This window comes from Helicoverpa zea, chromosome 25 (assembly GCF_022581195.2).
Source record: "Helicoverpa zea isolate HzStark_Cry1AcR chromosome 25, ilHelZeax1.1, whole genome shotgun sequence".
NCBI classification, from domain to species: Eukaryota; Metazoa; Arthropoda; class Insecta; order Lepidoptera; family Noctuidae; genus Helicoverpa; species Helicoverpa zea.
Window position 1 is genome coordinate 5,116,921 of NC_061476.1, and position 15,637 is coordinate 5,132,557.

The window sequence follows — 15,637 nt, forward strand, 5'->3', positions numbered from 1 at the left end:
ACTGGGCCCCGCTGTGGTTGCTGAAATCTCTTTGAGGAGCGCGTGGAACAACGCGTGCCGCCGACACGGGTCTGTTCTCTACCTTCTAAACCTGACAAATACTTTACTGAAAAAAAAACCGTATTGAAATGCGTCAGCCAAACGTGACATAATGGCGCACATACATACATAATTACAGGTAATACTGATAACCTCCTTTTTTTGAAGTCGGATAATAAATTATTATATTTTAATGCTGCTTAAGTTTGACACATTTTTTGCAATATACAAGTCCCTGCATACCAAACCGTGACCATATAATTCTTTAACAAACTTAACAAACAAGAACCATCTCGATAATATGTTTGCGATACTTTCAAATGGAATTGAAACGGCAATTTTTATTGAAAACGCATTATGAGATCATAGCATTAATCCCCGTATTGATTGGAGGATTAAATTGATAGTTAGTGTCGGTCCCGCGACATCGCTCGCGGTCCCAAATCCTTTTAAAAGTGGTCAATCGAATGTTTTTTTTTTGTTTTTTGGAAAATAGATAACAATATTGGGTTGGTATTTGGTTTGGATATTCGTTATGCGTTTGTTAATGGTTTTAGTGAACGTGTTTTGTTACACGAAATGTTTTTATGTGAATCTGATTGGTTTTTATCTGACTTTTGGTGTGTGATTTAAAATGGTGGTTTGATGGGGTGTGCGGTTTTCTATGAATGGTACTAGAATTTGATACATAAATACATACGTTTTAGTTATAAATATAACATACAATGGCAACAGCTATAGATATGCTATTTAAATCGAAAGAAAAACATCCAGCAATTGCTCCTCTGAAAAATAATTTAAGAAACATTCTAGTAAATAAAAATAAAAAATGATGTACTAATTGATCTTCAGAATAGATCATACTGTAGGTACTTTGTATATTATAAGGTAAGACAAATTCTATCTAAATTAAGTGAAAGTAAGATAGAAAAATAAATAAAAAAAATACAGACAAACAGACATCCTGATTTATCATTCAGTATCGAACAAAAGGATTATTATACGATCCTTTGGTCCACTAATTGAATCATTTTGTGTCGTATAAAGAGTGTTAGGTTGATTACCCGACTGCGTACAAAGGGGGGTAATGTGTTATCTTATATTTATTGAGCTCTTTCTCTTCCTGCTATGTATCCCACATGGTGGTAGGGTCAGCTTTCCTGAGTTTTTTTCGTCATTTCGCTCCGTTTCCGGAAACCTGGCACTCCTTTAGTGGCGTTGTAGAACCACATGTACTCTTATGGTCTCCTCTTTATGTGGTCATGAACGGCTCTTCTTTAACTTATTTGCAACATCGCACACCCCTTATCTTTGTATTCTAATATTATAAAGAGGAAAAAAAATATATTTTTGTTTGCTTGGATAAACTGAAAAAAGACTGGACCAATTTTAGAAATTGACTGTTGAAAAGCTACACCGAGTAACATAGGTTATATTTTATCCCGCTACGGGCAGTCGTTCCCACGGGATACGGGTGAAACCGCGGGAAAATGGCTAGTATTTTATATTCAGCTCTAATCTATTAGCTCTAATTTAAATTGATTTCTTCAGATTTTATTGTATACCCACTTTTTTAATGCTGAATTGAATAGACATAACCCTTTCAAAATTCAGATCGAAAAGGGTTTTACTCCAAATTGGTTTAGGAATACTATAATGGTATTTTATAGGTATTATTTATATACAAATAAATGTATTACTTATTGAATAAAGGCTTCAAATTCGATTCAACGAACTTAAAAGCTTTTTCAATTTAAATGTATTTTTTATTGCTTAGCATTACAAACAACATTAAATATGTGAAAATTCATGCCATTCAAGTATGTTGCAAACATTTTTCAAGGGAAGAATCGAACTCGCTACAAACTGGGTTGAGGAGGTCGGATAGGCAGTCGCTCCATGTAAAACACTGGTACTCAGCTGCAACGGGTGAGGCTGGAAGCCGACCCCAACATAGTTAGGAAAAGGCTAGGCAAATGATGAATGATAAAGTGCTGAACGGGTTGCAAATATTGACAGTCATGCCTTGTAATATCAATAACCGATAGTTAAAAACCATTTACATGAAATCCTAGGATTTAAGGCAAATATGATGAACGCACTGGAATAAAAATATTATGTATGCGCAGGCGACGCCGGGTATAAATTGAGCCGATTGTTATCCGGCCGATCGGTTCTATTCGGCCTATTATGGAGGTGTGTGAATCGCTTGCTATAGGGTTGTCCGGAATTAGTTCATTTTATGGGTTAAGCGACATCTCTTCCACGTTATGGCTCGCCCGCGGATTAGTAGTACCTATGGCCGCATTTGGTCGAATACCTAAATGTTCTTGTGTCAAGCAAAATAACTTATTTTGTTTTCACAACTTCCAATAATAAAATTTATTTCATAAAATTATTAGAACAACAAAAATGCAGAGGATTGCGTGTTTTCTTTTTTCTATATAACATGTTGCTCAAGCAACGGCAAATATTACTTGATTGATTTTGATTTTATCAAAGAATCAGCGTAATTGATAAAAAAACCGTGTGGTACCAACATAGTGCCGCCCATTTTAAACTCACTTCAGTCGTTTTACTTTTGTAAAAAAAAATTGTTACTTGTGGCAGCCCTACGCAACAGGCTTACCGTATCCCTGAATTCAAATGCGCCGTACTCACTCCACGTTTGATGGACATTACCTATACTTGCATATCCATGCGCGAATATGCTATCCATGCACGCATAGCATATGCAAGCCATGCGCGAATCCCAGCTATTTGTGTTAAACACGAGCTGTAATTATTCATACCATAAAATTCAAATGTTGGTGCATTGTTTTGCATTAAGCGAGTTATTTTGCATATTCGGGTTTGCAGGTTTGATTTTAAGCGGTCGAGTGGTTGAAGGGTTAATTACGATTGTTTAGAAGTTCGAATGAGTTGTTGAATGATTGTGGTAGCGCTCGAAATTTTTGGCGGTCGAAAATTGCGAGCTGGTCCTAAATGATGAGTACTATTGTAGTTACAAAGGAAGTTTTAACGTACTTACTAATGTACTTTCACAAAAGTGGAGGAAAACATCTTGAAGGAACCAGAATTTCAAAAGTCTGAAATCGCTAATTAGCTTTGAGAAATCTGGCGAAAAATTTACATACACATACAAAAAACAAGCTTCATTCAAAAGCTTAACTCCTAATGAGACTAATACGATTTAACTAGCTGCAGCTACTGAAAGCTAAAATTGGATTATTGACTCAAATTATCATAATTGAGTTCAATGATGGCCGTGGACCATTTCACAGACACGCTATTATGCTTGTCCCCTATTATTGTAACCTAATATCAAGGCCTACATAATTTTGGCCTCATTATCCTATGGGACATAGAGTTGATAGATCAGACTTGACGTTGTAAATAAATAGCGACTGAATTTGTGCCTAAAGTTGTAGATAGAATTCCGTAGTAAAGGTCTTCTTAATTTAATTTACACATTGTTAATTTAAATTGAAAGCATTTATGTACCTTCTGAAATCACTGTCTTAGACATATATTTTTTAAACTTAAATAGATTATGTAGAACGTCATTTCAAATTACGGAATTAAGGCAAGATGTTTCGTAGGCATAATACTTTTGTAGTACCAAAATAACAACAATTCGCTTCTATAAAGATACCTGATCTATGTAGAAATCACTAACTCTGTTTCGGTATTTAGTTAAATTTGCATATTTTACCCGAGAGCTGTTGTCGTTGGGTTGTTGACCTTTTGACAGTTAACCGTCAAATCCGTAGCGGACCCCGATTGGGGTCTGAACATCAATGTCACCGTAAGCTCGGTTTAGACCCCAATCGGGGTCTGCGATAGAGTCATACACTTTCCTAATTATTTACGCTCATATTTATTTTCTTTCCAATCAAACCGTATTTGTGAGTACTAAATAAAATAACTAAATAAATTTAAACTATTTTGACGCATTCAAACCTTTCATATTTAGCATCCCTTTAGTAATATACCTTTTGAAAATCCAATCGTAATTACCGGGAATTCTGATCGAACTCGCCATGTTTGTTTACATTTGTTGTTTTTTTAAATTTGAAGACGCATAGACTAGATGGCGACGGTGATAGAAGTTTTGCATCGAATGATCCGATTCGTTAAAATAAAGAATCGATTTAATAATTTTATATTATTTAATATTATAATATTACTAAATTGCACTTTTGTATACTATAATCTGAAAATAAATTAGGAAAAGTAAAATGACTTAATTTATTTTGAAAAAATGCTAGAAAATCAGTGGTAGAAAATACGTTGTAGCCGGAATATTTTTTTTTTCGGTTTTTAGGATTTCTGAAGACTGCAAATTTTGAAGACTTATTTATTTTTTCGGGTGTTTTATGTGCAGAATTCCTGTAGTTCTGCCAAACTTAATGGCGGTTCGTTACTTCCGACTTTTTAACTGAGCGGCAAAGCTATTTGACGAGAGCTGTAGTAAGGTGTAGTTATCGCAAAATTTTATGACGATTTTATTGTTTGAAAGGGCAAATAGGTAGTCGGAACTGCTACTCGCTATTCATCGAAAGCTGGTCCAAGATGGAAGAAAGATGGCCGCCGCCGACTTATTTTTCTTTTCACAAATCTGTCAATACGGGTATCAAATAAATTGCATTGAGTAGTAGAACAAGAAAGATTATTTTTGACCGACAAGCTATAAAGAAGCGCGGGGTCGCTACTCCCCGTCATCCGCCTCAGATCCTCAGAAGTCCTGCGGGATCATTAGGATCAAAAATATTAAGTCGATGCCTAGAGGAATGAAGCAATTTTTTTTCGCCACCAAAGGACAATGAGCGTTTTGATCTACCTCTCCTCTAGCATTAAGTAATACATCAATAGAAAGCTTGTGTTATATAGAGTATTTTCTTGTACGGCGGCGATTGTCATCATCATCATCATCAGCCTATCGCAGTCCACTGCTGGACATAGGCCTCTCCAAGTGCACGCCACTGAGATCGATTTTCGGCTTCTCGCATCCAGCTCCTGCCAGCCGTCTTGCGCAAGTCATCACTCCACCGTGCCTGAGGACGTCCTACACTACGTTTGCCGAGGCGCGGTCTCCACTCTAGAACTCGTTTACCCCAACGGTTATCGGTTGTTCGGCTAATATGGCCAGCCCACTGCCACTTCAGCTTGCTGATTCGATAGGCTATGTCGATGACCTTGGTTCTCTGACGGATTACCTCATTTCTGATGCGATCCCTCAGAGAAACGCCGAGCATAGCCCTTTCCATAGCCCGCTGAGCGACTTTAAACTTGTGGACCAGCCGTACCGTCAGTGTCCGATTGTCATTTGTTAGTATTTAGGGAGTTGGACCATGTTTAGTGAAATAATAAGTATGTCTAAAATCTACTGTAGCTTCTTAGGTACTGACAATTTGTTAGAGGTATTTAAGTACGAAATGTTCTATTTAAAAAGGCCTTTCCAGTGATATATAATTAATTACTAGAGAAGGAATCTAAGGACTTGAAACTAACTATCGATAAAAAACCTTAAACATGTTCTAACATCTAAAGTACTAAGAATTGGTAAGTAGTATGTAAGTACAAAATGTACCGCTTAAAAAGACCTTTCAAATGATGTATGACTCATTACTAGAGGGGGAGTAGACCAACATTCAAACATCTCGCCCAATGTCCTTTACGCCGCGCAATGGTGGCCGAATCATTGTTGTGACTCACGCACACAAAAACCACGGTCTGCTCCGATAAAACTTTCCTGAAAGACCGTTGATGCTATCCCCGCACCCCGCGCGCCATTCCGGCGCGCCATCTGAATTTTATTCGAAATTTAAAATTCAAAGGACTTATGGGACACCCAGTATAAAAATTTTACCTATGCTAAAAACTTTCATAAAACTTTAATATTTTTTCTTCACAACAAAAACAAATTGAACCTATAATTTAAAATTAAGAAATAAAATTGAAATAAGTTTCTATTAAAAAATATATATAAAATTGGTATTCGATTATTTATAATAAACATCCGATTTAGGTATCGAATGCACACCGCTGATTGAAAAAACAAATGTACTCTGTTCCAAACTCTACTTCTTGTCTGTGACTTTGATCTTGTAAATTGTTCATTTTTATTGTGTATTTTATGTGCTGATTTTTTAGTTATGAATCATAAATAAGTGCACGAAATGTATTGCAACGGATTGAAAATTTTATAAATATGACGTTTGTGTTGTGTTTGAGAAAGTGATGCGATTATTTATTGGTAAGTTTTCACCAAATTTGAAATGCCTAACTTTTCGATAGACTTAGAAACACCGTAATTATTATCTATTTCTGAATTAACTGACCCCATTTGACCTTCGCACGTTGTTGTCAAATAAGTGAGCTCTAAAGTTATAGTTAAAATACTTCTGATCAGGCATTACGGACTTAGAATTTATGTGTTGAAAGTTAGTACAAATTTTTGAGTTCCATGTCGCGATTCAAAATATCCCGCCGAATCAACGGTAAAGTCATATGTCAAAACCTTGTCGAGCAGAGGGGTTAAGCCACTCGGGTGATTGTCAAGTTCTGTTAGTCTAGTGTACTTGCTTAGTTAATGACTTGCTATAAGTGGATTTCAGGACCAAAATTAACGAAATTATTATGGTAAGCATCGGGCTACAGAAATTATCTCTGTAACTTTATCACTGTAGAACCCACGCATATAAGTAAACGTTAAGTCAAAAATAGTTTTATTTTCTGAACAAAATAAACTTATCTTTCGTCAACAGTTTAAGTGATACCCACACGAAACGATTTAAAGGTGTCTCACAACAAAGACAGCTTTTATTCGCGACAGAAGTATAAAAAAGCTATATAAAAGTATCCGAACTCCATAAAATAATGAATTTCTGCGCTCACCAAAGTGTCTGGCGGTGCAAAACCACCGAGATGATTGAAAAAGTTTAATTTGACACTTCGCAATATTCTATAGACTAACTGATCCCTGCGGTTTCACCCACATTCCGGGAGAACTACATCTCGTACCCGAACTAAATATAGCCTAAATTATTCGGGGATAATCTAGCTTTAGAACAGTGAAATAGTTTTTCAAATTGGTTCAGTAGTTTCGGAGCCATTTGGGAACAAACAAACAAACATTTTTTTTCTTTATATAATATTAGTACAGATGAGTAAATGTATAGGACGTTGACTGTATCTACTTGAGAAACTCGAAAATGTTGGCTGGAAGGACCAATTTTTGGTGGAAGGTGATATAATTGCGTTAAAATTGGTCCTTTCATTGTTTCGAATTGTTCATGTTTTTAGCTGAAATTGATCCCGCGTAATTGGATTTTGGCTATGCGATTGCCATAATGAACTGTTTTTGTTAATCGTTTTTTTGGACTCTGTTTTATTTTATAAGAGCGAGTAAGACATAGATCTGTGTGTGAATTAAATACACATTATGATAAAGACATTGATATCACTGATATTAGTGTACTGCTGAATATTATTGTTTCTAGAGGGTTTTGACATGGGCTGCGAGATTGTTCGAAAGAGTTACCGCGGATCTGGTACATAAAGGGCTTAAGAAGGAACATGTTGGGTTTTAGTCAGTAAGAGTCTGACACTCCCTCACGCTGCACCCACAGCGGGATGGGTCTATTATTCTATTAAAAAACGAGGGTTTTCACATGATTTGAATAAAGGTTACTTCTTATATCGAACATGTACCTAATCAAGAAAATCATTTATTGCTCTTAAACAATCAAAAATATCTTATTCAAACAATCAGCCAATACTACTAAACTTCGTTATCTTGTACCCAAAATTGATACAAGAAAGAAAAATAAAAACATGTTTATTCTATTTCAATATTCCTTTTATACTATCGCGTACAATGTTGTTTTTGGCAAAACTCGTTCTTTACAAAAGTTTTAGGTATCAGCTTGTATTCCCAAATTAGACTAACCTTGTCCAATGACCTTTACGAAACTATACCAGAAAAGCTTTAGCCCAAATAATCGCATCTAATTCTTAGCTCAATATTAATAAACGAAAAAATCCCAAACCAAAAGTAAAAAAGGAAAGATGAAAAATACATATCTTTCTCTTCTTTCCAGGAATTTTCCTTTCAAAAACCTTGAAACAACTTTGTGTACTTTGAGTACCTGCAGACTGCAAACTTTTAGTCGGCCGATAGTTTGTTTCTGTTCATAAGACAGAATGTAAATGTATGGTAACGCACATAACTACGATTCTACGATCAGGTATTTGAATGGTACCAGACTGACTAAAAACTTTCATTCAATTCACAATTTTCCAAAAAAAACTTACTACCGGCCGACTGTTTAGTTTGCAGTCTACTCTTAACTGTACCAGTAGGTATATTCTTTTCAACAAATCCGTCAAAAGAACATCAATAAAAGCCGGAAATTGCTCGTAAAACAGATAGGATATATGGGGCCGAAAACTTTTCGAAAAGTGAGCGTTGGGGTGTTAGAATGCTCACTTTCAGTATGGACCATGATCTCTCTCCTATCGTGTCGGTTTACCGTCCCATCCGACTATGAGAGCGAAGGAATAGTGAGTGCACCTGTGTCTGCGCAAATGCTTGTGCACTATAATATGTCCTGCGCAGCTGGCTGATCTCCTTATATGAGGACAGCTGCCGTGGCCGATATAATCTAGGCTAGGCTAGGAGGATATCAATCGTGATATATATTTTTTATTTGTTTATTTATGTTAAAGTTATGTTCATTGATTGATGTAATGGGCTTTTAAAGTAGTGTTAATCAGAAATTCAATAAGAAAAAATGTGTACCTATGTGTGTATGCGTAAACTTGTGATCTCAAAAAATACAAACATTTGAATTGATGACCTCATTTTAGGAAGTCGGTTAAAACACTTAATTTTTCGTTTTGTTTGTATTTCGTTAAAGAAAAGGAGATGCGGATAACCCACATTTCGCTTATAAATCTCCGATGGTTCGGCCTAAATCGTGGGTAAGCGAACAATAGACGAGTGATTAAACCGAGTTATTTCATTAGTACCCGATCTACGGAATTCTATTAGGCTCATGGCACCCTCACGATATTTAGGGTCCTGATACTCTTACAAATACAATGATTTTTGTTACCAAAAGGTTTTTTGTTAAATTAACCTTAGCTATTCTTCTGTTAATTATATAATTTAATCACGTATTCAAGTGTCAAAAGGGTTGTGATTTCAGGCTCGCTGAAAATTGTGAAACATCGTATAATGTCGGACCTCTAACTTTTTCGCAGACTGCAAACTTTCAGTCACTCGATAGTTTGTTTGGGCTCATAAATCAGTATGAAGATGAATGTTAGAACACACATTACAAAGATCAGGTATTTAGCTGGTATGAGACCGACTGAAAATTATGATTGGAGTCAAGATTTTATTTAAAAAAAACTGCCAGCCATCAGGTCAATTGTCGGCCGACTATTTAGTTTGGGGGTACTCTAATGGTTTTGAAACCGAGATGTCGTAAAGGTTGTATGACAGGATTGAGTTCAAGAAAATAGTGTTGTGTAGGTCTCTGTTTTATGCCCTATAAAATGGTCCTGAGTGGGGCTGTAATTGAAAGTAGAATACATTACTAATACACATCATCAAACACACTGTTACAGCCTTAAAATTAGCTTATAATGGTCATATGTCAAAACATAATAAAAAATATATATATATCTGAGATTAAATAAGGATATAAGTAGGTATATAGTAGCTTCCTCCAGCGGTTGCACCTACATTCCAAGCAAACTATTTCCTATACCTAGTCAAAAATAGACTAAAGCCTTTTTTCAGAAATAGGCTATCTAATAAATAATAAAATATTTTTATCAAATCGATCCAGTAGTTCCCGTCCATCCAAACTCTTCCACTTTATAATATTCCTATAGTTAAGCTAAACTCTCCAATGAATCGATCTGAAAACCTCAAATCCCAAGCCTAATGCTAAAATACCTATTTTCCTTCAAAACATAATGCTAAAATACCTATTTTCCTTCTCATTAATTTCAAAAGCATTATTAAACGCTAATCTCGGCTATTTCCCTCTTTACGACTATTTTTATCACAAAGTCAGTTAATACATTATTTTTATAAGCTATTTCTTTATCAGATGGTACTCGGTTAAGAGAGAACTTAATTGGGGCAAGATGCTCGTTGGATGCTGCGGTAATAGTTTAAAAGAATTTGTTTACCGCAAGAACGATAAAGTTTGAGTGGAACTCTTGAAAAGATACCTGGGTTAAGATAGCCTTTTGTACAATATTTGTGCAAAGAATACTTGAGTTGTTATTTTTTATTTTGGTGACTGTTCCTTGATCCTTATGGTATGTAGAGAAGTCTAACTTGGTGTCGACTTCAATAATTGAAAAGGGTGCAACATGTATCAAATCAATATACTGCCGTTTTTACCTCTATCCATACACGTCTATTTATATATATATATTAAATTCATTTATTCAAGTGACCATGACTCATTTTGTTAGTAACAATTTTACTTAATTACTATGTTAGTAAAGTTCAAAACAAAGCATCCTAACCTAAGATGACCGCCTGTATCAAATCACCACTGCAGGTCTATCACCGAAGTGGAAAGTCTGCAGCAGTGATTCATATACAGGCAGTCGAGTCTACTCGCTATACAGCGCAGTAAGGTGTTGGGGCTGTCCCGCACACGGCGCACCAGGGACGCGCATCTTTTCCTCATTGTTGCGTAGAAGCAGTCAATGCGAGCTTCAGCAAACATCCCTGATGCGCTGCAGAAGCGAGGCAGCCCCATTAAGACCCGGAACGCGTTATTATATTGTACTCGAATGGCGCTGTACGATTTCTGAGTAAATGATGCCCACAGGCTGCACGTGTAAAAAGAGGTACAATAAGCACGGAATAAAGTTTGCTTGACAGCTACGTTGCAACGAGCAAACCTGCGAGCAATCATGTTAGCTCGAACCGACAGCGCCCTTCTTTCCCTCTCAATATCTAGATCATCCTTTAAGTTGGAGGTCAATATATGGCCAAGATATTTAAAATTATAGGTTCTCTGCAGAACCGTACCATTCAACCTCACAGGAGGTATTGTTTTCAAGCATCGACCACCAGCTTCAAAGACCATGACAACACTTTTCTTCTCATTGTAGACTAATCCGTGATTTTTAACATAGCCTTCACAGATAGCCAGCAACCTTCTGAGACCACAAACCGAGGCACTCAGTAGAGCCATGTCATCGGCATAGCTAATATTATTGTAACTAACTCCGTTAATGTAGCAACCCTCACGCTCTCTACTGAGCGCCACGATCAGCTCGTTGACGTAAAGGTTGAAGAGCGTTGTCGAGCTTATCCCCCCCTGCCTAACACCGCACTCCAACCCATACGGCTCCGATAGAGCCCCTGCCCAGCGTACCTGATTGATCTGGCCTCCATACCAGTATTTAAAAATGGTAATTAAGTCAGGTGGTACTCCTGCTTCCTGTAATTTTCTCCATAGAATGCTGTAAGAGACCAGATCAAATGCCTTGGATAGATCAAGGAAGCAAGCGTAGGTTGGAGTTTTCCTGTCCGCATAGTACCTGACAGCCCACTTCAAACACAAAATAGCACTTTCTGTTGAAAGTCCAGGCCGAAAGCCGAACTGATTGTCGTGCAAATGGACATACTTATTAAGTTGTTTATTGAGCAGGCTGTCAAGCACTTTAGCTATTATAGTAGCCAGAGAAATAGGCCTGTAGTTAGTAATATCAGCAATATCTCCTGTTTTATTTTTAAGTATCGGAACTACAATTGTTTTAGTCATTTGACTAGGAATGTACCCATGACTTATACAAAAGTTAAAAAGCATTGCTAAAACTCTCGGTAAATGTGGACCCGCAAATCTGAGATGCTCAATGCTGAGGCCATCGTGCCCTGGTGACTTTCCTCGAGACATTGAGCTAATTATACATTTAATGTCATTAACTGTAAAGGTGGTACCCAGGTCACTATGGCTATCAGCATCTGGCATGGACAAGCTGGGGCCCATCGGTGAAGTTATCCTAAATTGTTCCTTAAAGAGGTCAACAATGCGCACAGGGTCACTCTCACCCTGGATGGATACAGGGAAGCCAGGCTTACAGCTTAACTTATTCGTGTGCTTCCAAAAAGAACGAAAATCACTATTTGAATGGTGCGAGGCCAGAATATCCATTTTAATCTGTTCTTCATTGGTTTGGCACCATTTCAACCTTGATTTAAAGATCCTTCTGGCCTCACGCATATCAAAATAAATGGAACCGTTTAATGGTTTTCCGAAGTCTTCCCACAGGCGAAACTTCTGCCTAGCATCCCTGTATGCTTCACTGACATGCCTATTCCAACCTGGTACTACTCGCTTTTTCCTATGAATATTGCGGTCACGAAACAAAATCGCAGATTCCGTTAAAGCACTCACAATATCATTGTATAACTTATCAATAACAGCTCGATGATAGCTATGTTTACAGATTTTATCAGCACAGGTTGTGAAATCTACTGGGAAGTCAATACGTTTAAGTCTATCATGGCATGATCTAAGGTAGGCCTGCCTTTGCTCAGGACTTCTGTCTCCCCATATCACATTATTTTCATCCAAGTTGAAAATACATTTCTTAACACAAACATGGTTAAATAAACACTCCAATACAAGAGGAAAGTGGTCTGACCACAGCGTATCATACAGCACAGAAGCAGACAATACCGTACTTCTGGCTGCTTTAGTCACTAAGCAATGATCTAGCCATCTTCTGGAGCCATGCGCATCACTCACAAAAGTATAAGTGTCAGAGTTTATTCCTAACAATTCAGTATCTACACAGGTCCATTCTAATTCATCACAAAAACCGGTTAGTTCCGTAAAGAATCGCTCATGTGGATGAGCATTGAAGTCACCCAGAATGTAACAGATTTCTATATTAGAGTCATCTATGATAGCACTTACCAGACTAAGACAATCCGTGAACTCCACCAGATTACTAGGCACATCTGTGGGCATATACACGTTAAACACTAAGACAGACCTTTCATTTAGCACTATCTTTATCGCACACACGCGCTCACTATTACACTGAATAACCGAGACGTTGTTAAATGCACTTTTTCTCCATAGTATGGCTAGACCTCCATACGGACGGCCCCGTAGGATTCCCGCTGAAGTATCCATTGAAGACGTCCCGGTGCACCCGAAGTCGTCGCTGATACCGTGCAAATATGCCAGCTCCTCTGGTGATAGCCATGTTTCTTGAAGCGCAATTATATCTGATTCAGAGCATAGTTTACGTACATCATGAAATGAACGCTTTATATTTTTACAATTAAAGCTTGCAAGTTTATATGTGTTTTTATCCATTATTATTTGTTTATTATGGTGCCGTCAACGGAAATAGCATTTCCGGTCGAGTGTTTCTGTTTGAAATGAACAAAACGTCTGAATACAACACCTTTCGGCCATAAGTTTTCATCTAAAAATAATTGAATTTTAGATTCTGGCACGAAAAACTTGTACGCCTTATGCGATGTTTGCTTCATCAACATAATCCTTTCCAACTTTATAGCTATATTCGTTTTAGTAAGTAAGTAATCTACTATATCTTTCTCGCTCGTATTGACGTCTATATTTGAAATAAAAATAGGCACTTTCCTCTCTGCAGCCTTAAAGTTGCCTATACATTCATTTGCAATGCCAATTTTACCTTTTACTCGTTTTTTGGCACGATTATATCGCACTACTGTCCATGGCTTATCATCGGTATTCTGTATCATCGTAGTTAAACCTGTTTTTAATACAGACGCCACCGTTTGTTTACACTGAACAGTCGCATCAATCAGCTGTGCGGTAGTCGGCTCCAAGACCGGTTTTTCGTTATCACCCACTAACTGAGGCGCGTTCTCTGTTAGCAACGCAACTGGCTGTGATTCGCAGATACCCTCACTTAGCACTAAATTATCAACATTCGTAGATCGCTCACTAATGTTCGCTGTGTCTATAGGCGTTGAAATATAGCTCATGTATGGTGTTTCGAACCGATCTGAATGTTCAAATAGTGTCGCCTCCACGTCTAAATCATGGGTACCTTGCTTATGAGCTCCTCTTTTCTCGTGGACATTACCAAATTCACCACCGCGATCCGACAAAGATCGACCAGTTTGAAACTCCTTCCTTATATTCTTCAGATGGTCAACGGAAACATATGAAGTTTTCATCTCTCGTACTTCGACTTCCAATACAGTAAGCCTTTTCATAAACTCGGTAACGTCCAGATGATCGAACGTGATAGGGGGTAATAGTTCAAGATTTTTAGCCACAAAAATAGGCATATCATCCGGTTCAGCTGTCTTAAAGACACTGATAATGTCCCTGAGATTACGTACTTCCTTCCCCTGTCCTTTACGATCAGGTTTTCTCTGCTCAGCCGGTCCAGACATGGATTCAAAAAGTAACGCCTTCGACTTTTTGATGTCATCACTATCAAACTTGTCGGCACATATTTTGATTAGGCTTTCTTCATCTATTATCGATATCTTATTTTTAATGTAACACAAGAGTTCATCAATAACCACATTGCAACTATTGCACTTTAACGTTATAGCCATATCTACACGTACGTTGAGCGTTGTCCGCTGCGTCGCGGACAACACGTCGTATTAATGCGCGTGCGAGCGAGACTGATGATCTATTTATATTAAAAAATGTATCTTATGTAGGCTGCTTTCTGCCTTATGTAAGCTACTGTAGGAATAAGGGTCTCATTAATTTCTGAAAACATATTTACGCCAATAAAGAATTTATACATAGTAAAAATACAATAGTAACGTCTTTTAGATACATCTTATTATGTAAATGATTTATCTTATTATATTATTTTTTATATAATGATCTATTAGGTGCTTGTAGCCCTAAAGGTAGAAAAATATTTTTATTAGAATAATGATGATTCTAGAATAGGAAACTTGTTATATAGATCATAATGTACACATGTACAATGTACACATGGCATGTGGTACTTTCTATTCGTACCTATATAGTTATCGGCACGAATCTTGTGCTCTGACCTTCACCTGCGCAGAAGTAATTTATTGGGTCCCTTTTGTGGTATGAAGTGAGGCGCGGGGGCGGGCTAAAGCGGTGATTGGCCCGCAGTGCATCGCGTCATAGCCGTCACTCGGGATTGGTTCTTTGCTAATAAATCACTTCCGCGCAGATGTAGGTCAGAGCTCAAGATTTGTGCCGGTAACTATACGATATGTATCGCAGAAATAAATATTATTTTATATATCTGTATATGAAAACAATATATTGGCACGAGTTTTTTTCAAATGCTCGTACGAGTCATACCGTTTTCGCCGTACAAATACACAGTTTCCTAAAAATTGTATGACAGCTATATCTAAAAACACCTCAATTTTAAAAGCAGTCTGAAAAGTCTATATTTTTCAACGTTTTCAACTTCAAGCAGATTGTAGATAATATAACAGCTAAATAAAAAAGATAATTAACTAAAAAAAAATACTTAGCCAAGCTAAAAATTTCTACCCAGCATATTTTCGTAACCATACGCCAAATACAAATAC

At 37.1% G+C, this 15,637-nt stretch overlaps 1 protein-coding gene across 2 annotated transcripts in view; it reads left to right on the top strand.

Annotated features, from left to right (window-relative positions):
- The window catches only part of LOC124642762, a 662,223-nt gene that overhangs the window by 469,982 nt on the left and 176,604 nt on the right, over window positions 1-15,637 (top strand). The gene's annotated exons all lie outside the window — the stretch shown is intronic.